Source organism: Triturus cristatus, chromosome 2_2, assembly GCF_964204655.1.
Source record: "Triturus cristatus chromosome 2_2, aTriCri1.1, whole genome shotgun sequence".
NCBI classification, from domain to species: Eukaryota; Metazoa; Chordata; class Amphibia; order Caudata; family Salamandridae; genus Triturus; species Triturus cristatus.
The window spans coordinates 331331486-331358525 of NC_140582.1; the positions used below are offsets into that span (position 1 = coordinate 331331486).

Genomic DNA, 27040 nt, shown 5'->3' on the forward strand with positions numbered 1-27040 from the left:
GCCCTAGTTTTGTGCACCAGTGATCAGTGTCTTCATGGCTCTGCGCTGCTGGCGTGGAAGTCGTGTACAAACTGAAGTCAGCACACGAAGGCGGCTTCTAGATAGCTACCGCGACGTGCTGCTGATAAAACTTTCCGGATCCAGTCTGATGCCTGGGGGTAATTCTAAGGTAAGAAGTCTATAACTAACCTATGTTTCTTCCAGATGTATCGTCACCGAAGGTAAGTAACTTGTTCGTTCGTCCCCTTTTCTTTTTCTTCCTCCATCCAATGCATGTTGTTTTTATCGTTTTCTTTAACACAGCTCTTTTATACATCCACACCGGGGCTCAATTTGTTATCAGTGCCGGGCCCAATGTTTTCCATAGTAGCCTAATTGTGCCTAGTTTGTCGAAATACCAAATCTGCTTAATTTCACCCCATGCCTCTTTCTTATACCACCCTACACTTACTGTATCTTTACCTCACTCTTGCACGGTCTTTTTCACCCTTGTTTTCTCACTTTTCACTGTTTTCCTATCGCCTTTTTTGTCTTCCTCTTTCTGGTCTTAGTCAAAGTCTGAAGATAAAGAATCCCTGGTTGCCATAAATGAGTAGCAGTGCACACCGCTAGAAGTCACCAGCACCACACTGATGCCTGTTCTGTTTATCTTTCCTGTATTCTTTATTTCTCTTTCCTGTATTCTTTATTTCTCTCTGTCCCTCCCTTTGCCTCTTCCCCATCCATCTGTAACACGCTCTGTGCAGGATCGGACTGGTGGTACCGGATATCGGAATTTTCCCAGGGAGGCTGGGAGCTGGTTTTGCAGCAGTGGGGGCGGTTTTGCAACGGTGCTGCAATATCAGCCCCCAGTAACGAAAGCAGCAGTGCTTCACACTTCAGTACCCTCTCCCTCCTGATGAGCACCCCTGGGGGCTGGTCTGACAAATTGCCAGGGTTGCTTTGAGTTCCCACTCTGGCCCTAACTCTGTCCCTTTTTTCACCCCTTCTTTCCTCACAACCATTTATCTCCCTCTGCCATCTCTGCTTGGCGCATGTTATTTTATGGATTACTGGGCCTTCTCTGATAGTCAAATTTTTTGATGAACACACATACAGCATCCCACTGCCCCCGTGGCTAGGCTGGTGGTGTGTGTCTGCCTGAATGTGCTTGTTCTTATTACACTCAAAATTTGCCCATCTATTTCTCACATCTCCCCACCCATCACATCGCTAGGCGCCGCACCACATAACACGATTAGCACACCTACTTGGTCATCACACACAACATGAAAACAGTTCCAACATAGGCTAAAATGAAAACAATACCCTTTCAACAACACACTCTACACAGTGTAGGTTGCTATGCATGGGGGTTAGTGTGCCAGTGCCCCACGTAAGGGTAGTAAGCACTAAAAAAATGCTGCAATATAATAGAATTCAGTCTCTCTTCTCACTGTTTCGAATACCTCATTTCCTATCATCTTTTACCTTGTCCTCTCCCCTTTTACCTTTTAGTATTTAGGTCCCCACCAGCCCTTGTCTTATTCTTGTCTCTCACACTCTCATTTTTGTTCAACTCTCTTGAGTGAGTACGTGCTGTGCCATTTCTTTTCATGACTTCACTCTCTGTGCTGCATGCTAGATGGTGGTGCTGTGCATGAACATGACACCCAAGTAGTGCTTGGGGCACAGGTAGAGCACCTCTCTTGTACTACAGTCAGGGTGACTGGAGTTGTGTGATTGTGTGGCGATTTTCACATAATTATAGATTTGCCACATAATCCATCATCTGCTGCATAATCTGCAGACTTTTACAACAAAAATATAGTTTCTAGCTCAAACGATTTGAAAGTTACTAAAAACACAGCGGCATGTGTTGCTGCGTAGTGGAAGGCCCTTTGAAAGGTTGACTGGTCACCTTTCTGTTGCTTATTGCTATATTTGAGTATTAAACTGGTACTAATGATGTGCACTCAATGCCCAGACAGTGTTAACAAGTGAAAAAAAATACAAAATAATGAAGTAATATTATTAAACAAAAGTGCTGCATTATTTGCTTGTTCTTGCCGCATAGTCTACTCAACCCTGCCAGATAATTTGGATCTCTCTTGCCACATAATTCCAGTAGCCCTGACTATAGTACTGGCACCTGGGTACATCCACAATTACCGACGTTTCATTACAGAATCTCTTTCCCTTTTTTACTTCCCAAGCTGGCAGTCATGCTTGATACCCATAAGAACACTCAGTCAACATTACACCTACATTCTGTTTTCTTCTTTTTGAAAATAAAAGAAATACAGAGAAACAGTGTTTTGTGCCTGGGGAAAAATGTCCCACCTATTCCAAGGTTGAACGAGGTCACAGAAGAGTTTGTGAATAACAACGAGATTATATTGTTATGGTTTATACAACCTTTCAGAGAATGCCAGCCCTGCAGCACCTATGGCCCATCCATTTGACTAGATTTATACGCACACAAAATCTTTGAGTGAGTGTATCTTTTTACAAGTTTAAAAACAGATTTATGAATTAGAACAGTGTGTTTGTACTTATAAAAATGGCTGTTTGGTGTCCAATTCAAACGTACACACTCAAATAGGTTTTTGAATCGGATGTAAACCTTCCATCAGACAATGTCGTGACTTAATTTCTTTATATTTTCTAATTTTCAATTTCCCTATGTATCCAGAGCTGGGCTGGCTATTCTTCCACTCTGACATTGTCCTGGTCAGTTATCGGCAAGCGGCTGCTTTCGCCGCAGGATGGCAGACTTGCCAATCTGATAATATTTTTCACTGTGTGAGTGTACAGGGAAAGGGGGCAGGGGCATGGCTAGTGGGGCTTCGGCCCAGTTACTTACTGGTAATCCTCATTACTCTTAGTCCTAATTGTTTTTGTCCCGCTTATAACTTTAGAAATTAATCTCACCTCTTGAGACTGGGAACAAACAGGATTTGTAGAAGGCAAGCCCTGCCCACACTCAGCTGGGTGCCATAATAAGGCTGGTATTCCTGGACTACTGATAATTCCAAGCACTGCTAAAGGCACAGAAGAGAGGCTGGATGGGTGAGTCGTATTGACTGGGACGAGTAGGACTAAGAAATAAAGATTACTGGTAAGAAATCGGGCCATTACCTCAACGTCCCCTTGTCCTCGTCCTTGTCATTGTCAAGTGTAAGGCCTTTGGCTGACCACAAATTAGCATCAATTGCATTCAAACAGCAAATTTATGTTCCCAAAATATAGAATTGTATAAACCTGAAAGAAGTATCTGATAGAGACGTCTAGCCGCAGATTCCTTAATTTAGAATATCCCCAGGCGTCAGACTGGTCCGGAAAAGTTTGCGCAGCAGCACCTCTGCACCAGCACGCCCTGACGTCGTCCATGGATGTGATGTCAGCGGAGCCAAAAATGCCCCGCCCCGGCGTGCCAACATCAGTTTTCTTATTTTCCGCGCCACGACGCGGACCCTGGAAACCAGCAGTTCCTGGCTTTGTTTTGGGCCTTCTCGGCACCGTTGGTGTCGTACCGGAACAATGTGCAATGCCCTCCGGACTCAAATCCTGTGAGGCCTGTGCGCGTCAGATGTCGGGCACTGACCCGCACCTTATTTGCATGTGGTGCCTTGGTGTGCACCACGATTCCAAACGATGCGGCGATTGTCAACATATGAAGCCGAAGTCCCTACGGGAACGCCGTATGAAGTTGTTGGCTGCCTAGCTTCTTCTTGTCACCGCTCTCCCTCTCCAGAGGCGACGACGTTGGGCCGTGGCCCAGACCGTCCTGGTCACTCTAGCACACTCTGCTAGTCAGCGCATAGCCCTGGGCGGCTTCCTGCGCGGACAGTGGGAGCAGCGATGCCGGGCGCGACGCCAGGCTCACAGGGCCAGTCAATGCATAGCCCTGTGAGGCTACCTGCGCGGACGGCGGAAGCAGCGTCGGCGACGCCGGGCTCGGAACCGGATGCCATGTCGGACCCAATTACGGGCTCGACGTCCAAACCCACACCAAGCTCTGAGCCTGATCCCACATCTGGAGCAACGCATGATCCGACGTCGGTCGACGTCTAAGTAGCGTCCATCGTGGAGGCCATCGATGTCCAGTCGACTCCGACATGGCGTCCGCCGATGCCGCTGTCGACGCATCCATCGCCGCCGGTGTCCATCCGTTCATCGACACCGGCTTCCATACTTGTGGTTGACCTCCCTCCGGATTCCTGGTTTCTGTCCCCTCAGCGGGGTCGGGCGAATCCGGTATCCACTACGCCCTTTTCGGAGGCTGCTGCTGCTTTCCCTGGTCGGGGGCCACTGGTGCAGGTCCCTAGTGTGGCATGGCCTTTGGGTCGTTCCCCAGCCCCGCTCTTTCTGGCAACTGGGAGAATAAGCCTCTAACCGTCTCCTACAGATGGCCTCTTGTCCCCTCCTAGGGTGACTACTGAGCTAGGGGCCACCTATGCGCAGACTATCAACTGGGCAGCTGCTATTCTCGGCTTTCAGCCCCCTGTGGTACCCCTCATCCCGATCCCTTATTGGATCTGCTCCATCTCGAGCCCATTACCGTGGAGCCCTTGTTACCCCTTGGGGGTGCTTTATTAGAAGCCCTCCGTGGCGCGTGGGCACGTCCCTCTTCCGGAGCCCCGGTTGATCGGACCATTGCAGGTAGGCACCGTCCCGCCCCGGGGGATCCTCTTTGCCTGTCCCTCCACCCTGCCGCTCAGGGCCTGGTCATTCAGGCGGCCTTCGGGTTGCAGGACTCCTCCACTTTGCCCTTGTTTCCTCCCACCCGGGAATCCAGGTGGCTGGATGCATGTGGAAGACAGCTTTTTGCTTCTTCTACAGCGGCCATCTGCGCTTTAAACACTACATGTGTGTCTGCACGTGCGTCCTCTGCACTCTGGGACTCAGTGGCTAACCTTCTCCCTTCCCATCCGGAGGAATTGCGCCCTGAGTTACTCCGTCTTGTCCGTCACGGCAAGGAAATGGCTCATTTTACAATACGCTCCTCCCTGGATACCACAGACTCTGTGGGCGTGCTCTTGCACGGTCGGTGGCTTTGCGACGTCTGGATGGATGCGTGACTGTCGCTTCCCTGAAAATATTCGGGAGAGCCTCCAAGACATGCCGTTTAATGGAGTAGACCTTTTTGGGTCCCACGCTGACTCAGCGATCTCCATGCTTCTGTCAGGGCTACCGTAATTCTGCCGTGCCACTGACTGCTTGACTTTTCTTCTTCATTGCGGTCTTCCTTTACGGGCCAGTTTTTTATCAGAGGCAGGTTGGTGCCTCTGTATTGTCTGTATAGCCGTATGGCTGGGTTGTTTTTGTTTCAAGTCCTCTGTCTGTTTTGCCAAGAGGACCCCCCCCTTCTTGCCAGGGGTTGACCCTTGCCCTATGTGGGGTATTGGCTGGTGGCAGGTGTCTGCCTTTGCCTTCGTATGCTCCTGAGGAGTTTCCATTATGGGTCTCCCTCTGGAGCTCATATACCTCCTTTTACTGCGCCCCGCAGGGTCGCATCGCTCTGTTCTCGTGCTTGGACTCCGGGTCTAGGCATATGCTGTGTGGTATCTACCTCGCATAGCCTGGCATCTTGCTTTTGTCCTCTCCTTCGTCTTTTGGTGCCAGCCCCTTCTGGGTTGTTCTCCCAAGTAGGGAGTTGCCGTGGACCTCTCTGTTGTAGGTTGTTATGGCCTTTTGGCTTATTCCCCAATAGTTTTCTCCACATCCCCGCTGCTTTTGCGCATGGATTTCTACATTCCACAAGCATTCTTGAATGTGGCGGACTCGTGGAGACGGTTCCCCTTGAACTCCGCTCTTCTTTGTGTCTAGGACCCGTGAGTGGGTCCTAAGTACTCCCTTGTTGGGCTCGTCTTTCCTTCTAAATTGTCCTGCAAGGGGACTGTTCTCTCTCTTCCGGACTGCCGGCTGACGTTGCTTGTAGCCTGGCCTAGTTCCACTTTCTGTGTAATTGCGGGTACTTTTGAGTCTACCCTAGTGCCTGGGTTTGCCCGGGTTTCAGCATCTTCTTGAGGCTGTTTCTGCGTCATGTTCTTCCTCATGGCTCGTGCGACCTGTTGCCTTCTTGCTGTCTTGCTTCCTGGTGTTCCTCCTGGCCTCGTATGAGCGTCTTTCGGGCTGTGTAGGGGCATCCTTTCAATACTCTCCACATGTCTGACTAGCAAGGGTTTCCGCAGTGCTCTTCCTCTGTGTTACATGTGAGGGCGCTATGCGTTCTCTACACCATACCACTTAACCAGTCCTTTGGGTTGGCTTGTCAACTGCGGCATCCTGCGGTTCTTTCGCGCCATAAGGTTCAGTTCTTCGTCCTGCGAGGTGCTGGACTATCTTTTCACGCCAGTTTCTTGCTGGGTGTGTTTTTCTTCCATGTTGGCCCATGCTGGGCGTGGGTCAGTATCCTGCTGCCATCGTATCTTTACGGGAGCAGGTTTACCAGTGTTTTACGCTGTTCAAGTCATTTAGCTGGGGCTAGCTCTGGCTTCTTGTCGACATCTTGGATACTGTGGATCCTTCATGCCTCTTGGTCTTCTTTCAAAGTTCGGCATTTTTTCAATCAGGCACAAGCATTTTGGCTTGGTGTTTTCCGACTCTCATCCCCTCTACATGTGTTTTTTTTTGTGGTATTCTGGATGGGTTGTGGTGCCCTCGCCTCCCCTTGATTCCCTGCTCTCTTCAGGGCTTAGGGTTCTGGTGGTTGGCTGCGCTGTCACTTCTGTCCCCACTGTGTTTCGCCCTTTTGGTTGACAACACTCTTTTGGTCATATTATTGATGTCTGGGTTCTCTCTGGACCTTCGTGGGGTTCAGTCGCAGTCCCGCCTCCTCTAGGGATATGGCTTTGGTATCTATTCTAAGTTAAGGAATCTGCGGCTAGACGTCTCTATCAGATGAACAAGTTACTTACCTTCGGTAACGATGTACCTGATAGGGACATAGTCTAGCCGCAGATTCCTCAACGCCCGCCCGTCCTCCCCGTCCTGCGACAATCTTTTCAGGTTGGGCTTCTTGCCTTCGCCTCCCTTTAGGTGGCTTTATTCCTCTGCGGGGTGACGTCTTCTCTTCACTCCGACTCACGAAGCTATATTCTGTTTCAAGGCTCTGCTCTGCCCAGTCTTGTGATTGGATGGTATGCTCATGTGCCTTGTGTCCTTTACAACCCCTACCCTGGGTTGTCCAATGTGAGTCTAATTCTTCCCTTCTATCGTCTTCAACCGCTTGAGCTCTCTTACCTTCCCTGCAATCTAGCGGTTGCAGTTTCTGGAAATGCTGCATTCGGCGGTCCATTTTTCGGATCTGACGTCTCCTTTTGGATGACGCTTTATGGTACTTTGCCTTTGCTCCTAGGTTCTGGACTGGTTGTCCTTCACTTTCCTATATTGTGGTTGCAGCCTTTCTGCCGGCTGCTGTGTTGGTTCACCACGGAGCTATGGCTCAAAGGGGAGTCTTGTGCCTCTGGTGGCACAGGCTCACACAGGCCAAGGGTTCAATCCTGCCTATGCTCTGCATCTTCTTCTGCCTCCAGGGGAGGTTTTGGACTTAACGTTTGAGGGGTCCCTCCCAGAGTGGTGCTGTGTTCTTTTCCCTCCTTCAGTTTACAATATACGGTGCCTAGCACTGTCTTTCTATGGTGATGTTTGTTTCACCATGCCTTGTTTTTTCTTTTCTTTTTCTGCACACTGTTCCCATATTTTCACAGTTTTTGGTGGTGGCTTCGCGTCCTGACGCGGAAAAGTCTTCTGATGAAAACTGATGTCGGCGCGCCTGGGCGGGGCATATATGGCTCCGCTGACGTCACGTCCATGGACGACGTCAGGGCAGAGTCGGACGGCGCCACCCCACGGTGCGCAAACTTTTCCGGACCAGTCTGACGCCTGGGGATATTCTAAGTTATGGAATCTGCGGCTAGACTATGTCTCTACCAGATACATCATTACCGAAGGTAAGTAACTTGTTCATCACAATGACAAGATGGCATATTGCAAACAAAATAGCACACATCTAAATGCAATTCGGTTTTCCAGCATTAACTCCTGAACCAAATTTCTCATCCAAATTCTTTTAAAGAATAATGTTTCACAAAAGTATTTTCTGATGCGCGTGTCCCAGCTCTGCCAACCTCCTGTACAGAATGCCTTGAACTCGACCCGTGACACTGAAACTTCCCCTTGTTGATTTTCCTTGATGCCTTTTTTTACCTCTATCTGCAAAAACAACAATTGATGGACAGAATACAGAACAATGTCATACATTCATTTCAGCCCTCATCAGCCTGGATAGCTTGACTCCAGTGGCATGGAGAGCACGGGACCAATATATGGGCATGCCCGTCCCACTTGGGATGACAAATGCAAACACAACAATTGATGGACAGAATGCAGAACAATGTCATACATTCACCCCAGTACAAAGATCTGGGCCTAAATCCATCGTTTTTTTGCTTGCCATTCCAGTTTGGACCCAGCCATATTCAAATCAGTCTTGACCCTGCGCCCAATGGGAACAGTCCAGCCCGAACTGCCAGGCCAGGTCCTCCCTGGACTGGAAACAAGCATCCTTGGACCGGTTTCAGGCTTTCAGTCCTCATCAGCTAGGATAGCTTGACTCCAGTGGCATAGAGAGCACGGGACCCACGTCTGGGCATACCCGTCCCACTCTGGGTGGCAAATGCAAAAACAACAATTGATGGACAGAATGCAGAACAATGTCATACATTCACCCCAGTGCAAAGATCTGGGCCTAAATCCATCGTTTTTTTGCTCACCATGCCATTCCAGTTTGGACCCAGCCATATGGAAATCAGTCTTGACCTTCGCCTAATGGGAACAGTCCAGCCCGAACTGCCAGGCCAGGTCCTCCCTGGACTGGAAAGAAGCATCCTAGGACCGGTTTCAGGCTTTCAGTCCTCATCAGCCAGGATACCTTGACTCCAGTGGCATGGAGAGCACAGGACCCACGTCTGGGCATACCCGTCCCACTCGGGGTGACAAATGCAAAAACAACAATTGATGGACAGAATGCAGAACAATATCATACATTCACCCCTGTACAAGATCTGGGCCTAATTCCATCGTTTTTTTGCTCACCATGCCATTCCAATTTGGACCCAACCATATGCAAGTCAGTCTTGATCCTGCACCCAATGGGAACAGTCCAGCCCGAACTACCAGGCCAGGTCCTCCCTGGACTGGAAACCAGCATCCTAGGACTGGTTTCAGGCTTTCAGCCCTCATCAACCAGGATAGCTTGACTCCAGTGGCATGGAGAGCACGGGACCCATGTTTGGGCATACCCGTCTCACTCAGGGTGACAAATGCAAAAACAACAATTGATGGACAGAATGCAGAACAATGTCATACATTCACCCCAGTACAAAGATCTGGGCCTAAATCCATCGTTTTTTGGCTCACCATGCCATTCCAGTTTGGACCCTACCATATCCCATGAGGCACACGGTCAAGACTGATTTGTATATGGCTCGGTCTAAACTGGGGTGGCATGGTGAGCAAACGAACGATGGATTTAAGTCAGATCTCTTGACTGGGGGTGAATGTATGATTTATTCAGCATTCCGTCCATCATTTGTTTGCGTAGCACTTTTCACCCTAAGTGGGATGGTTATGCCCAGACGTGGCTCCCTTGCTCACTGTGAGAAGGGTGTAGTGAGCGCACTTCCTGAAGGTTTGTGAAGTAGGTATAATGGTTTTGTCGTGCTCAGGGGTATCACTCTCCGAAATAGAGTGTAAATATGAAATGTGGATGCACCCCCAGAACTTGGGGTGTGTCCCCCAGGCACTGGATAAAGTCCTGAAAGAGGTTTCCAATATTGCAAAACGATCGTTCCAAGTTTTTTAAAAAAAAACTTTATTGAGGCTTTAAACTTTTCAAAGGAATTGAAGGCTTCATTTTTCAATCCATTGTGAAAAACATACACATCTGGGTAACTGACTATATGTACTTTCCCAATGCATTTCGGCACTCATGCCTTCGTCAGGGGAAATCTGGAAATGATAGATATAGTAATGAGTATAGTGTGGTATGCGGGAAGTTATTTCCACCCATGCATTGTGATACGGAGGAGAAGAGTGGGGTGTGTTGTGAAAGGTACGGTAAAAAAAGATATGGCCGGTGATAATGCGGTATTGGTGCTATTAATAGGTAGTCGGTGTGGTTGATGCGGCGTGATACAGTTTTAGTAGGGTTGGTGCTGGTTCCGTGGTATAGCTGTCCGGACGGACTTATAACGTTACGGTGTGATGCGGTTAGTGGAAGCTGATGCTGTGAGTGAAACGCGATACGGTTGTCAACAGATAAAACCATACGGGTCTAAACCAGTGTGTTAGCGGGTTATCCAGTTGCTACCAAAGATACCAGGATCTAAAGATTGGTTTAACGCTTACCGGGTGTATGCAGGATACGTCCACGTATGGAGCCTGTAGGACGCCGGACGTGTGCTCGCGATGGTTCGAATACGGAAGTTAATGTGCTTTGTGGAGATATGACGTGACTTGACGTGTTAGACAGTGAAAAAAGACTAGAACGGTATTAATCGTACAGCGAACGTGTGTGGAAATATGTTTGTAAGGAATTAATTAGAAAAAAGGTATAAAGAGAGTTGTTAGTAAATAATCACTTAAGTTGACAAGAAAACATATTTTTGTGTCACAATGCTGCAATGGGTTGCAAGGCACGTAGGAACAGTAACATTATAAATCTATTACTTGGGATAGAACGATGTCTGGGGATCAATGAACAATAAACAATAATTAACGAGTCAGTAGATGTAGGATAAACTATTGGATCGCTGGGAAACCCGTATGGTTTTATCTGTTGACAACTGTATCGCGTTTCACTCACAGCATCAGCTTCCACTAACCGCATCACACCGTAACGTTATTAGTCCGTCCGGACAGCTATACCACGGAACCAGCACCAACCCTACTAAAACTGTATCACGCCGCATCAACCACACCGACTACCTATTAATAGCACCAATACCGCATTATCACCGGCCATATCTTTTTTACCGTACCTTTCACAACACACCCCACTCTTCTCCTCCGTATCACAATGCATGGGTGGAAATAACTTCCCGCATACCACACTATACTCATTACTATATCTATCATTTCCAGATTTCCCCTGACGAAGGCATGAGTGCCGAAATGCATTGGGAAAGTACATAAAGTCAGTTACCCACATGTGTATGTTTTTCACAATGGATTGAAAAATGAAGCCTTCAATTCCTTTGAAAAGTTTAAAGCCTCAATAAAGTTTTTTTTTTTAACTTGGAACGATCGTTTTGCAATATTGGAAACCTCTTTCAGGACTTTATCCAGTGCCTGGGGGACACACCCCAAGTTCTGGGGGTGCATCCACATTCCCTTGCTCACTGTGCCACTGGAATCAAGCTAGCCTTGGTGATGAAGGGTAATACCCAGAAACCGGTCCCAGGATGCTTGTTTCCGGTCCAGGTTGGACCTGGCTTGGCAGTTCGGTCTGGACTGTTCCCATGAGGCACAGGGTCAAGACTGATGTGCATATGGCTGGGTCTAAACTGGGGTGGCATGGTGAGGAAAAGAACGATTGATTTAACCCAGATCTCTTGACTGGGTGTGAATGTATGACTTATTCAGCATTCCGTCCATAATTTGTTTGTGTAGCACTTCTTACCTCTATCTGGCATACCAAAGGTGATAAATGATCTATCTTTCGGAATGTACTGGACCTGTAACAAAAAAGATAAATTGACAAAGACTTTTAACATCCAAAAAATGCTATACATGTTTTCATCAGGAGAAGGAGAAAGGAAGTAAGAAGAATGATTTCCTGAAAAAGATGGAAGGAAGAATTAACAACTGCAAAAAAGAAGGGTTAGGTTTCAAAATTACTCAGTTTGCTAAAAAAAAAATATTAAAAAAGGAGGATCACACAAGTCTGAGAGTTCCACCAGTCTATGGGTTGACATGATAGCTACCAAGAAAGCAACCCTTGAAGAAAGATACACAAGTCAGAGGAAATCATGAGTTCAAAAGAATAAGGTGGAGAGCTTTAAGGACTAAATGAAGTGCCCAAAGGTCAGCAGTAGGATGGGATGCAGGTTTAGAGAGAGAAAAACTTGTGAACAGAATGGAAACTCAATTTTCACCATCCTGAAAAGATTAATCAACCTCACAGAGTGCCCTAATTGCATAGCACATGGTTTTCAAAGTGGACAGGGAAAAGGAACCCATCCCACAGTAACCCGAAGAACTGAAGAAAAAGAACATGGAACTGGGGCAACGAAAGTCCAGAATACCACTTATGAAATTATTATTTAAACATTGTATGATTGATGTTTGAGTCCTATATAAGACAGTTTACTTATAAATATGATATTTTAAGGCATTCTCACTAGCACAGCCGGTCATTAAAATATAATACATTTCAGTAGGGAGCTCAGAACATTACATATAGACACTTGGACTTTGATTTCATTCATTAACCCAATTATATTCCAAAGGGTTTTTTTGGTACAAAAAAAATCCACACAAAACATGATTTTCATATAAGGCACTCATAAATTCATCTAGTCGTCAAATAATCCACACTGAATTAATGGAGCCTAGAAGGGAATGACCATGCACTGTTCATAAGCGTTCTCTGCTTCCTCCACAGTTGTTGCAGAAGCCCATCATTCCACAGTGAAGCAGATTCTCACAAGGTACAGCCACAACGTATTTTGCGCTTCCTAACTGGCTTTATGATAGCTTTTATCTCAATCACTTTCCTTTTCAATGTTGTGCGTCTCAACGTTGTAGGAAGCTGGCTCTGTATATACTATACAGTCCAGTAGATCCCCAGAGGCTTTACAGAGGCTATATGAGATAATACTAATGCTGTCCTTTGTAGTAGTGTGGGGGATCAGTTAGGATTATCAGAGAGCTGTGTTAAGCATTTGTTGTACACACTCATGCAAGAAATGCAAGAAATGATTACACACACTCAACGACTACATCCGAGACTGCTGGTTTATAAAAATATTACTTCGTTTTTCATTACTAGAACCAAAGAAACTTAGTTGCAGGTAAGCATTGTTTTCAAACTGTTAATACTTTTCAATGCAGTAAAGGAGTACTCAGTGCAGAACTTCAGGTCAGCAACATAGATACAGTTTTTAGAAATAGCAATACTTTGCAGATCAACAAAAATATGCACTTAGTGCAATATTTCAAATTAGCAATGTTATCCTATTGGATGAAAACAAAAATGCAATTTCACAGGTAAGTACTTTACTCAGAAACCTAGACTTCGGGGTTTTAGGTCAACTCAGGGCAAGGTTCAACTGAGCACCAAGAGTGCACCACCAGTGGCACTGAGGCGGTCGGTGCAGATGACAAATTTGGAGTTGGGTGCCCAATGTTAACCAATGGAGACGGAAGGCACTCAAAGTTGTGCCAATTACTGGTAAGTAAAGCGGAGTTGGAGGTCAACCTCCGGGGGTTCAGACAGGCACTGGGGGCCCACGAGGCAGTACCAAACATCCACCCGCAGCTGCACGGAGACAGCCGTGTGAAGAGTGCCTAGACAGTGTCAGGTGCCCAATACAAATCATTGGAGGACGACGGTTTTGAACAAAGCCTGCAGGCTCGGACCAGGAAGCTGGACGAAGGGAACCGGTGACTGGGAAGGTAAGTTTGGATATTAACTGTCACCTGGGCACCATCTGTCTGGCTCCCCAAGGCCTAGGGGCTGTGGGTGCAGGGATGTCCTTGGACGTTAGAAAAGCCTTACTGGAGTCGGTCGCGGTTAGGGGCGTCCTTTGTGTTGAGGCTGCAGGCGTCGTCATGAAATCCAGGCGGTTTCAACTTACGGTGGGCTTGGGCTCTGGATCTCTGGGGAACCTCGCTGGGATGGTGGGCAACTTGTACTGGGGCTGGAGGTGTCTGGTGAAGTGGTGGATCTGGAAGCGGGGTTTTGCAGGTCACAGAGGCCTTTCTTAGAGTTTCTCGTTGAACAGGGCTGCTGTTCTCAGGAGTTCTCGTCATTGTTGAAGGCAGCAGTCCTTCCAGAGGTTTTTGGGGGTTGCTGGTTTGCAGGATGAGTCATTGTTTTTCGCAGAATCTTCGAGGGCTGCAGACAGGCCAGTAGGGCTGGTGCCAAGTCAGTGGATGTCTTCAATCTTCCTCTGTTGCACTGCTCTTCTTTGTCCTCTTTTACAGGGATTAGAAGGTGACTACACTCTTTGGATGTCCACTCCTTTTGGGGAGGGGGGCATACCCCTAACCCTATTGGCTAGAATCCTCCTAAGCAATATGGAGGGGGTCACTTGAGCTCAGTATACCTTAGAGTTGGTCCTGGCTGAGAAGGGACACACCTTTTCTACTTACTAATTTTCCCGCTGACCTTGCTGTCAAAAGTGGGGCTTGGTCAGGGGGGCGAGCATCTCCACTAGCTGGAGAGGCCATAGTCTGCATAACAACGGACGGGAAGCCTTTGAGGCTCACCGCCTTTCAATGCTGTTCCTGCTTGGAGGTAGGTGTGAAGCACTTCAACCCAGAGTAGACTTTGTTTCTGATACTTGAGAGCAAAAGGCTCCCACCTCAGGGGGTCAGAAACATGTCTTATCGGTGGCAGGCAGGTGCAGACCATTCCGGCACACACTACTGGATTGGTGGGTTTTCAGGGGGCACCTCTGAGATGCCCTCCAAGTGCATTTCTTAAAAAATCCAACACTGGCATCAGTGTGGGTTTATTAAGCTGAGATGTGTGATACCAAACATCTTGGAATTCAGTGAAGCCTTCATGGAGCTGTGGAACTCGTAAGGACAAGCTCCCAGCCCATGTACTCAGTATGGCTTCACTGTGCACTTATAATGTCTAAGAATACCCTCACATGAGGTATAGTGCACCCTGCCTTAGGGTTGTAATACCTGCTGGTGGGTTGACTTACCTATACCTCTTGCAGTGCTGGCAGGCCCAGCAAACAGGGAGGTGTGCCAGTTCGACTCTTCACTTTTATCGGCACCAAAACATGCAGGCGTTAGTGGCAGTGTGCATGTGGTTGGTGAGGGGTCTCTTAGCATGGGATAATACATGCTGCAGCCATTAGAGACGCTCTCTGGTCACAAGGCCCTTGGTACCACTGGTATCTTTTACGAAGGATGTATATGTGAGCCAGACGTGTACCAATTGTGGAAACAATGGTATAGTTTTGAGAAAGAATATTAGTACTGGGAACCTGGTTAGCAGGGACCCAGTACACTACAGTCAAAGTTGCATCACAAGCTAGGCAAAACATGGGGGATACTGCAACAGAAATCCACTTTCCTACATGTGACTTTTTTTAACAGCTTTATCAAGTTTTCAATAAGGAAACAATGAAAGGAAAAAAAAGGACAATACAAAAATATAAACAATATATGCTCTCAACTTGTGCGGGCAGTATATGCATAGAAAGAAAAAAAACATAAAAAGACACTTGCACAGCAATGGTTATGTGAGATGATCCCTCAGGAAACCCAGGCAGACATCATTTTTACAATCGACCACGCAAACCCTCTACTTCCACTTTCCTCACTTCTCCCTCCATGTTCATATCAGTTCCAACCTGTCCCTGCCCACCAAACCCGCAGTAGCCACCAAGTCCTGGGGACATGCGTGCACCTGACCAGCAGAGCTAGCTTTCACAAAGGTCAGAAAAGGGGTCCATATTTTGGCAAAATGCAATCTAGGGTCCCTCACAGTTGCCATCAGGTTCTCCATAGCATAAACTGATCTTTGCCCACCACAATTGCATAGTAGGGATCTCAGGCCCCTTCCAACGAAAAGCAATCACCAGGTGTGCCGCAACTAAACAATGGGATCAAATTTCGGGAAGGGGGGTTGAGTAGATATAGACCCCCCTTATCCGGAGGCCCCTAAGAATGCCTGAAGAGGGTTGGGGGTAAGCGTAATCTGCAGAATCTCCCAGACCCGTCAAAACTCGTCTCCAAAACCCAGGAACCACAGGTAAGGTTTACCTGGTACCACCTTGGAGATGTACATGACGGAATACAGAGCATAATTGGAGAGTGGTGCTGGTAGTATTTGAGGATAAGGCATAGTTGTTGGAATAATGGTTCTTATGAGTATTCTTCTTTGGAAATCTAATAAGGCATTCAACAATTAGAACACAAGTGTATAAGTGAAGCTTAGTCTTTTACTTAAGTCACATGGCTGGCCACCACATAATCAGCCTGGATCATATATGGTAACTTTACATATCTTCTGATGGGTATAGTACTGCCACAAACCTAGATACAGTGGGGTCGCCCCACTGCTCAAAAGGAAAAATAAAATGATAATAACATAACGTTATTATAATTTTATTTTTCCAATAGCAGTCGGTGGTGGGGCGGGTCTGGCCAGAGCAGGGGGAGGAGTGGTTTGCACCTCCTAAGAGCACATGACATTTGGTTGGCCCAGTTGGGGCGGTCAAATAGTCATGCGCTCTTTGTATGTTCCCCACCAGGCTGCATTACACAGCCTGGAGAGGAAAAATGTGCTTGCTCTCTGTCCCCGTCTGAGCACCGAACCATGGCGTTCAGACCAATCACAACGCTGCATTGCAGTGTTGTGATTGGCTCTGGAGAGCCTGTGTGCTTCCTACTGCCGGCTGGGGCAGGAAGAAGGAAGAGGACCAGGACGGAGGAGAGGCGTGCGTCGGCCGGCCGTTCAAGATATGTCTGTTTTTTTCATTCACTCCCCCCCACACCTAGCTCCATAGCCCCACTACCCCCATCCGGTAGCAGCTGCTACTGCCTAGATAAATTAAGTCTCTCCTGGCCCTTTCATTCATTCAGAAAAAAATACTGATGAATGGAAAGTCCTACATAGGTGTCTTTTCAAATTAACCTAGAAGAGTTTCTTCTGAGGTTTCCGAGCTTTCCGGAAAAGCAATCCTCTTACTTTCCTTCACATGAGCTAGAAGTTCAGAAAGTATATCCTTTGAAATATACTTCCCATTCTGATCAATAATTGGTACTTATTCTTCACTTCCATCAGAACTAGAGACATCTCAATATAAATAATACTGCTCTATGGATTTTTTGATGCCAAGCTCAGCTTTCATTTCTTAAGAGCAACCAGTGGCTCCACAGCTATGCTCCAAAGACATTCCTCTTCGTCATCAACTCGGCTCCTTCCTGCTCTTTTTGGTGAGGGCAATCTGTAGGAAATTGAGGAGGATGTAGAAACAGGTCTCATTTTTGCTGAGTGTTTCCCTATTATAACACTCAAAACCCAAAAGTCAAGCTCTGCTGCTGCTGCGAACACCGAACCGCTCATGTTTAGATAAATTCCATCCTCTCACACAATACTCCCCCTTATCAATATTGAAATACTAGTAGTCCCTAGCTAACCACCAAAAGAAGCCCCACTGCTGTGCAGCAGAAACTGAAAGGTTGCTCAGGAGTGTGGAACCCTATAACACAAAAACAAGCCATATCCTCTGACAGCAGGAAGTGAAAAGACAAGTTACTTCCAAAAGGAACACAGTAAGCAATTTAACCTGGGGCTGTAAAAGTTTACATCTATTAAAGACTTCTAGCTGCAGATTCCTTACCTTTGAATTTCTCAGGCATGAGGCTGGATTTTGAAACTTTTGCATGAGCAGTACCCCTGATTGCGTCATCGGGTGGATCCATTCGGCTCCGTGTGATGCCGTTAGCTTTGATTGTAACGTTGCGGTCACCTATATAGGTGACACCAATGCACGGGGATGTCCGTTCTTTTCTTTTCACGCCAGTTAAGCGCTGATCCGGAGAAGAGCTACCTCTCTGTCTTTTTTTGGCAGGTTCTTTCGACTTCGTGTTAAGGAACATTTTTTCTGTGTGTCATGAAATGTCTTCTAGAAAGACAGGGTTTAAACCGTGTGGCACCTGCCACTGTGCCATGTTGGTAACCACTCCCCACCTTGTCTGTCTCTGGTGTCTCATGCATAACCACGACTCTAAGTCATGCTTGGACCGTCAGGCCATGGCTCCGAAGGACTTGCGGGAGCGGTCTATGAAACTCATCTCAGCCTGGCATTCAGCACCAGCCAGCGAGACTCCGCAGAGATCACAGTAATGATCGAAGAAGTGGAGGTTGTGGGCCTGCTCCCTGAGCCGAAAGTCCTCTTCCTCCCACTCGAGGTCTTCGGGACACTCAGGGAAGAGGCACAAGAAAAAGAAAAAGTCCAAGCAGACTTCATCTTCGTCTCAGCTGTCCGTCGACGAATGAGGTAAGGAGCACCCACGCTCTAGGCACGGTTCTGCGGAGCCAGAGCCAGGGTCGACTTTGCGCCTCCTGTGTCCGGGAGCGGTGCGACTCTCACTCAAATAAAATAATTTTACAAGGCCACACGCCGCGTATTTGAGTGGGCCAACCTCTCTGGTGAGCCTTCAAGCCCCATCTGGGGTCGCTCTGAACATGGCACCGGTGGGGGCCTCATGGGTCCGATCCGAGACAATGCCGATCATGCCAACACGACCTTCCCCGGTGTCAGACCCGAAGTCGGTGCCTTTGGCTCCGCCGGCACCCACTGGTGGTGCCAGCCCCATTCATATCCCCGACGACTCGGAGTCGGTCCAGCGTCGTTCGATATCGAATCCGGTGCTGGCAGAACTCTTATCTTTCTGCTCTGTCTGCTTTCTTGCAGCTGCTGGACCAACCCTCTTTGTTTAAATCCCCTGTTGTAAATAGATTCTTAAAAGGGCTTGTACATATGTTTACACCAAAGCCCTTTGTCATGCCACAGTAGGACGTTAATTTTGTTCTCACTTTCCTTATGTGCGCTCCTTTGCTTAATTATCCCCTCCAGCTGCTTACCATCAAGATAGTCTTTCTGGTAGCAATGACATCAGTCCAGAGGGTGAATATTCTGCAGGCATTTTCATCCAAGCCTTATATGATGCTCTTTGGAGATAAAGTGGTGCTTCGCACCTGAGATTCATTGTTGCCAAAGGTGGTGATCCCTTTCCATCTGGGTTAATCAATCACTCTGCCCACCTTTTGTGCTCCCCAGAGGAGCGTCTCCACCGCCTGGACCCAAAAAGACTGTTGTAGTTCTACCTTGACCACACAAAAGAGTTCCGGGTGGATGACCAACTCTCAGTCGGGTACGTGGGAGCTAAAAAAGGTCGAGCAGTGCAGAAACGGACCATTTGTCTCTGGGTTGTTATCTGCATAAAGATCTGCTACACCCGGGCTAAGAAGCAGCCCGCTGAGGGCTTAAGAGCTCATTCTACCAGGGGAAAGGCAGTGCCCAGAGCATTGCCTCAGGGTGTCCTAGTCCTGAACATCTGCCAGGCAGCAACGTGGGCATCTTTGCACATGTTTGCCAAACACTACTGCCTGGACACTCAGGTCCGCAGGGACTGGCATTATGCCAGTTCGGTCCTGCAAGACTTTCTAGTGTGCGAAATCTGTCCGCAGCCCACCGCCAGGATGGTATGGCTTGGGTACCTATTCAAAGGTAAGGAATCTGCAGCTAGAAGTTTGTATCAGATGAACAAGTTACTTACCTTCGGTAAACCATTATCTGCTAGAGACAATATCTAGCTGCAGATTTCTTACATACTTACCCATTCCTCCCAGCTCTATGGACTCATTTGTTAGGGCTAGGGTTGCTCCTTTTTTAAGGGCCCTATTTATGGCACACACGGAAGTCAGTCACTTCATGGCTCTGCGCTTCTGGTGTGGAAAAGTGAAAGTACTGACGTCCGTGCGCCTGGGTGATCACGACGGCATAACCATCGCTGTCATTCGAAACTAAATGGAGCCACCCGACGGCTCCCGCAGGTGTCCTGATCGCACAAAAGTTTTCGGATCCAGCCTGATGCCTGGGAAATTCAAAGGTAAGGAATCTGCAGCTAGATATTGTCTCTACCAGATAATGCGCTACCGAAGGTAAGTAACTTGTTCGTTAGCTCTCAATGCTCCCACCATCTGCTGCTCCCTCGCTGGATTCCGTCTGTCCCCACCCCGAAGCCCGACAGGAAGAAAACCAGGAACCAATGATGAAGTCTGTCTTCCATGAACATCTGCTCTCCCTTGTCCCAAATAGACAGGAATCAAACAGGAGTAGTCTGGGAATGCCAGCACTGTTATGGTGCCCTGCTACGGGTGGGCGGGGATTGCATGACTCTTTGTTTCCTGTCTCATGAGGGGGGATTCACCTACAAATAATGACTTGGATGAGGGACACACCTGCACTTCCTAAAGAGCCACAGCTGCCCTCGACCACAATAATAAGGAACTCATTTGGCGCTGCTCCCATGTCCTGGGGAGGTTTTAAATGGAGCCAAGCTGTGTGCAGCATTCACACCTGAGCTGGAACCCCTCCTCTGTGTAATTTTTTAAGGTCTACCTTGTGATTGTGCGTCTTCACCTTGAACCAGCGGCACCCTGTCAGTAAAATATATATTTGTAAAGTGCTAACATATCACCGATTAAGGTTTCAAGGCGCTGGGGGAGATTAAGTGCTCTATTGCCCATGATGCTGAGCTGCCCCCAGGGATCGAGCCGTGACCCTACGCTCAGGAGGCAGCCGCTCTGGCCGCTGCTCCACACCTCTCCCTCCCCTGTAAGTAGGCAGGCTGGCATGAACTTTTTGTAGAGGCAAAGGAGATGAAGGTGTGAGTCAACCCTGTCAGGATTCATTATTATAAGCTCCAACTTCTACGCAGACCTCTGCAGTATACAGATTAACTTAGTGCTCTAATTGACCAGCCGTAACAATTCGTATCTAACCCGTTTCTTTAAGTAATGCCTACACAAGAAATAGGAGAAAGGAGGAGCGACTCAGCATTTCACGGTGGCACTTTACACATGCGCGTGGATCGGGGTGGGCCTCTGCTTCTCAGATCCCGTCAGGTCGAAGCCTCGCGGCCCAATTTCATGCCCGGCTGCACCTTCCATTACTGCCCGAAAGCCTGATCTGGCGTTCCCGCGCCGCGCTGACGGACATGCCGCGAGTGCCAGTCAAGAGGCAGTCGAGAATTACAGGCTTTGCCTTGCTGCTGAACAGTTTGCCGTCTGTGCTGGGGTAATGTTCCTGCGACCAATTTGTCACAGCGCCAAGCGGTAATTAAATAGAGCGCGCTTTCTCCCTCAGCCGCCCGGCGGGATTCGGCACAGCTGGAACGAGCGGAATCTTCTCGCTGCAGAGGGTGGTTGTGGGGATGTGGCGCTACAGGTATCCATACAAGCGCTGGTGGAATTTAAATAGATCCTGCGCGCAGCTTCACTAATTAGGTCTGCCCTAGAGACAGTCTGCCTCATGTTTTCAAAATTATGCATAATAAAAATGCATACAGTGCCGGAAAAGAGCGGGGTTCAGGTGCACCCCGGATCCGGCAGCTATTATTTAGCTGTATCTAGGCCGGAAATATGCAGAGTTTGTCCCGGTGTCATTTGTTGACACCTTCAGAAGCGCCATTAGCCATCTGCTTGAGGAGCCTTTGTTATTTTGACTCCCAGCTGCGCCCAAAGCAGAGGCTTGATTTGAAGGACCGCAACCCCTCTTTAGTTCAAGTATCATCCTGGCTCCTGGAGCTACCTGTAGCCTAGCACCTGGATGTAGAGAAGCGCGAGCCAACAAATTAACAGGGAGAGCCGAGCTGAGCCAAGGGCAGGCAGGAGCATGTGCACGAGCCAAGCCTTGAAACTATATTGCATGTATATCATGCAACAAAGATCATGCTAGAAACGAATAAGGTGTCTGTATTAATGAAAAATTGTATTTCTTTAGCACTCGTAAGTTTCACCTTAGTTCATCAGATAATATAACTGCATCGAGAAATATTTGAGTGATGATTTTAAATATGAACTGAGAAACAGTCCAGCCTCCTGCCCCCACTCTGATGACAATGTTGGTAGAATTAGTTATCATGTATGTGGCCTAGATTCTTATTGATGAGGAACACTACAGTCTATGACATCAATCACAAGTGAGGTTTTTGTAAACCTTGCATCCTGAATGCATGCATTTAAAAGTGCACTTATATGTACTAATGAACAAAAGGAGTCTTGGTGAAATAAAGTTTTTTCCTAGGATCATACAGTTCGGTCAAGAAGGGACGCCAGTACTGATGCCTGATTTTTCAGTTTAATACTGTGCAATACAGCCACTACATGGGTATTTTTATAATTAATATATAGCACAAACTCATTCCGAAGGTATTGGAGCATTTTACATGAGCCCTAGTTACATTATATAAGGTTACATTTGTTTTTGGGGGTCTTTTAAGGCATAGGTAGATTAAGTGATTTTCTAAGAATAACAGGACGTTGATCCGACGCAGAGATTCAAACATGGTTTTCCAATCCCAAAGTCAACATCTCTGGCCATAAATCCACATCTTCTCCCCTATTTGTATTCTGATGTTAGACGTGAACAATTTCTTGGAGGATGAAATTAGAGCATGGGTTACAGACAGAATCCACATTTTATTTTTTGTAGTTTGACATTGCGCAAATCTTGCCCAAAGACATAAGAATGCTTTATAACAGACACAGACTACATTACATGGTTTTTTGTGTGCAGGATGCTAAGCCAACAGGGTGGGAGTGGCCTATAAGGCAATCAGGCAGTGCCCAAAGGGTTGGTCTGACAGTTCAGTGTGTGGGCTCTTTTTTGGCTGCTTGTGGCCTGTTTTATGGGCTGATGGCCATTTTGTTACTGTTGATTTCCCTGATATTGAAACAAAAATTGGTTGCAGCAAGCTCAAATCCATGCAGTCTCCCATGCCTAGCAAAACACTTATACAGCGTGTCTTTACAAGTCTACAGTGGCTTTCGTCAGGACCATATGATAACACTACTGCAAAATGTGAAGATGTGATAAACAAGTTAAAAAAGGAACGATACAACCTACAAGTGTACCTACTTATCTGAAGATATGCGGCACCGTAGGAATGTAAATTAATCACCTGTTGAAACAGAAATAAATTTAACAGGGGAGGAAATGAATGATATGTGCTGGTTGAAGTCATTGGTGTTCTATGACCTAATACAAATGTGTCAACAGTAAACATTTGTCATGAAGCAAAATACATTGCCTTCTTACCAGTAATGAATCGGGGATGCGTCCTACACTCCTGGTAACAACTCAGGGCGTGAAGCCACTGTCATTTGTTTAGACACAGGTTGGCTGAAACATGTAGACCTTTGAGGACGTGTTCCTATAACATTTGTGTACACGGTCTCCTCCAAGATTCCTGCTTTTTTTAGTTTGATACCACTGGATATTGAATAAAAATATTTTTCTAATGGTAATCAATTTTAAACCACTTTTTCTAGTTCACACACTGCACTTAGCTTCACCACACTATTGGCAGTCTTTTTCACCAGGAGATATTTATCCTCCTTGTTACATCAATTAAAACATACCTGAGCTCCTCCTTTTTATAGTAAATAAAGGAGTTGTAGCTCTTTAACTGCACCAGGTGTGGTTATGGGAGGTCCCAGATGATGAAGCATGCCACTTCGGTGGGTGATGGGACTTGGTCCCCTATAGAAGGACTCCTTTATGTCTGAATATGCTGGCTTGTTGTTTTTGTGTTTCAGGTAGACTGCTGTAGACCCGCGGACTTTTGTGTTGTCTCTCATCTCCAGACTACGGCAGACCTTTTGCATTCTCTTGGTTTCACTATCAACATGCTGAAGTCACACCTGACTCCCTCTCAGATGCTCCCTTTCGTGTGAGCTGTTCTGGACACAGTGCAGTTTCGGGCCTATCACCGAACAGCGAGTCCAGGATATTCAGGCTATGATACCTATGTTTCAGCCTCTTTCCTGGATTTCTGTGAGACGGACTCTGAGTCTGCTGGGCCTCGTGGCCTCCTGCATCCTGCTTGTGACACATGCCGATTGGCATATGCAGGCTCTGCACTGGGCCCTGAAGTTCCAGTGAGTGCAGCATCAGGGGAATCACTCTGAAATGGTCCAGATTTCAGAGGGAACTGCAAAGGACTTGCAGTGGTGGCTTATGAACTGTGATTGGATCAGCGGCAGACATTCCTCCCTTTCCCAACAAGATCTGACAGTAGTGACAGATGCGTCACTCCTGGGATGGGGTCGCTATCTGGGAGAGGTGGAGATCAGAGGACTCTGGTCTTCTGCAGAATCCGTACTCTACATCAACCTGATGGAGTTCCGAGCAATCTGATTGGCATTTAAATCCTTTCTACCCTCCAGCCAGGAAAGGCTAGTGCAAGTGTTCACAGAAAACACAACCATCATGTGATACTGCAACAAGCAGGACAGGGTGGGATCGTAGACCCTTAAAGAGAATGTGCGTCACTGGACATGGCTGGAACTGCAGGGCATATCCCTGGTGGGTCAACATCTATTCTTTGTTTTCCAGAGTGGACAAACTCAGTCGAACATGCCTAGTGGATCTGAAATGCTGTCTCAAACCGGAGGTGGTGCAAGGTCTCTTTCAGCAGTGGGGAGAGCCTTGGTTAGATCTGTTCGCCACCGATGAGAATGCGCAATGTCAGCAGCTCTGCATGCTGAAGTTTCCAAGGTGGCTCTTGCTTGGAGATGCTTTTCATCTTGAGTGGAGCTCAGGCTTCCTGTACGCCTTTCCGCCCATACACCTCCTGCCCAGAGTTCTGAAGAAGATCAGGAACGACTGTGCCCAAGTCATCCTTGTGGAGCCGGATTGAGCACAAAGGTTCTGGTGTCCCGAGCTGTTGAGCAGGGCATCGGTCTTCCGATCAGGCTGCCCCCTTCGGGAGGATCTTCTGCTGCAGCAGTAGGGGAGGGATCACCAACCGAACCGATCAACGCTCCGCCTTCTTGTGTGGAGATTAAGCAGCGACAGTTGAAAGCTTTCGACCTTCCACCCAAAGTCTGTAACATTATCTTGGAAGCCAGGTGTCCCTCTACCAAGATGGTTTACGCCTGCCATTGGGCAAACTTTGTGGCATGGTGTTCAGAAGGACAGATTGATCCCCTTTCTGCCATCCGTTCTCAGGTTCTCCAATTCGTTCTTTCCCTTGCCCAGCAGGCCTCTGCTTTGGGAACTGTTAAGGAATATCTCTCTGCAATCTCTGCTTTTCTTCGGTTGCTTACCAACCTTCCCTTTTCCAGTGTCTTATTGTACCTAGGTTCTTGAAAGGTTTGCAACATTTGTTTCCTCCCAGTCCATTCGTTATGCCCCAGTGGGACCTCAATCTTGTCCTCACTATTCTTATGTGTGCTCCTCTGAGCCTCTACACAATTGTCCACTCAGACTCCTTACCATCAAGACGGCCTTTCTTGTGGCTCTAACATTTGCCCGAAGGGTCCGTGAGCTTCAGGCCTCGTCATCCAATCCTCCTTCTCTTAACATCTACCCAGATAAACTGGTGTTTTGTACGAGCACTTCATTTCTGCTGAAAGTGGACACACCATTTCACATAAGCCAAACCATTACCATGACAATTTTTTATGCTCTGCCTCATCCCTCCAGGGAAAGAGGAGAGGCTGCACCATCTAGACCTAAAAAAAGCTTTGTCAGTCTACCTTGACTCCTCACAAGAGTTCCGGGTAGACGACCCATTCTTCATGGGGTATGTCGGATCGGAGAAGGGTAAGGCCGTGCAGAATCGGACCATCTCTCAGTGGATCGTGCTCTGTGTTAAAAACTGTTTCGCACTGGCAAAGAAGCAACCCCCTGAGGGCTTGCATGCTCATTCCACCAGAGCCAAGGCTGCGACCACTGCATTAGCATGCAGTGCACCGGTCCTGGACATCTGCCAGGTAGCAGCGTAGGCTTCTCTGCACGTGTTTACAAAACTCTACTGCCTGGAATTTCAGGTCTGTTGGAATGGGCACTTTGCCTGTTTGGTCCTGCAGAACTTTTTAGTGTGAAACTGTTTCACAGACCCACCTCTAAGGAGGTTTTGCTTGGGTATCTACTGTAAGGTGAGGAATCTACGGCTACAAGTCTCTATCAGATGAACAAGTTACTTACTTTCGGTAATGCCATATCTGGTACTGTATCAAGCCGCAGATTCCTTACCAACCCGCCCATCCTTCCTGCTCTGGCAATGGATATCTAGGGACAGGGCTTTTCCCTTTCAGTGCTCTAGTTTTCCAAACCAGTGGCCAGTGTACTTCGTGGGTCTGTGCTTCTGGAAGTAGAAAGTCACAAAACGTAACTGACGTTAGAACCTGGGTGGTGCCTATATAGGCACCACATACATAATTTCTGGCACCAACTACGCCACATGGAGCCCAACGACACCACCTACTGGCACACAGGGGTACTGCTCATGACATTTTTTCGGATGGAGCCTGATGCTTGGGAATAATACTACGGTAAGAAATCTGCCGCTAGATAGTCTCTACCAGATAAGGCGTTACCGATGATAAGTAACTTGTTCTTCAGGCATCCTACCCAGTGACGCAGTAAAAGTGCCATTGGCCCCAGTGCAAGCAAATAAATTGCCCCACAAGGCCCTCAATTTGAGTACTAAATGAAAGCTGTAATTGTGAGTTGTGAGCCCCTTACATCCCTTGGCCATGCTGTCACTGCACCTGCTGCACTATGATGGCTACTCACCTTCCTAAAGGGTAAAATGTAAAACTTACAGATGGGCATCCATGGCCATTCCAGTCTATCAGGTCCTCTGGCGCACTGTGAAACATTGTTTCAAACTGGGCCTATCCACCTTTGCCTACTCACAGCAAGCTAATCTGGGCTCCAGGAAAGGACTTTTATCTGCAATACATTTGAAGAAGGAATGAGATGGTCGGAACTGTGATTAATACACACAGGAAAGAGGGCTAAGAGGAGGAGCTACAGGAGAGTAATGGTAGAGAGCGGCGAGAAAAAGGCAGATTTTAGCTGCTTACCTACTATCAAAGAAAAGGCGTCAATGAACAGAGCCTGAGGTCTCGTGGTCAGGCAGTGTGCTCATCCAATATAGTAAGCATTGCGACATAGGGTTTAGAGCTTCTGTCTTGCATTCTGTTAACCAGGCCTTCCATCACTCAAAGTTACTGTCTTTTATAGAGCACTCAGAGAGCATCATTTGAGCTAAGGACCAG

The 27040-nt window shown here is 47.5% G+C and overlaps 1 long non-coding RNA gene across 1 annotated transcript in view; it reads left to right on the forward strand.

Moving 5' to 3' along the window:
• The first annotated feature begins 20885 nt into the window (after positions 1 to 20885).
• LOC146862215 (uncharacterized) overlaps positions 20886 to 27040 on the forward strand; it is a 252049-nt gene continuing 245894 nt past the window's right edge. Inside the window, exon 1 of the long non-coding RNA XR_014978394.1 lies at positions 20886 to 21044. This is a non-coding gene — a long non-coding RNA (uncharacterized LOC146862215). The remainder of the gene's footprint in view (positions 21045 to 27040) is intronic.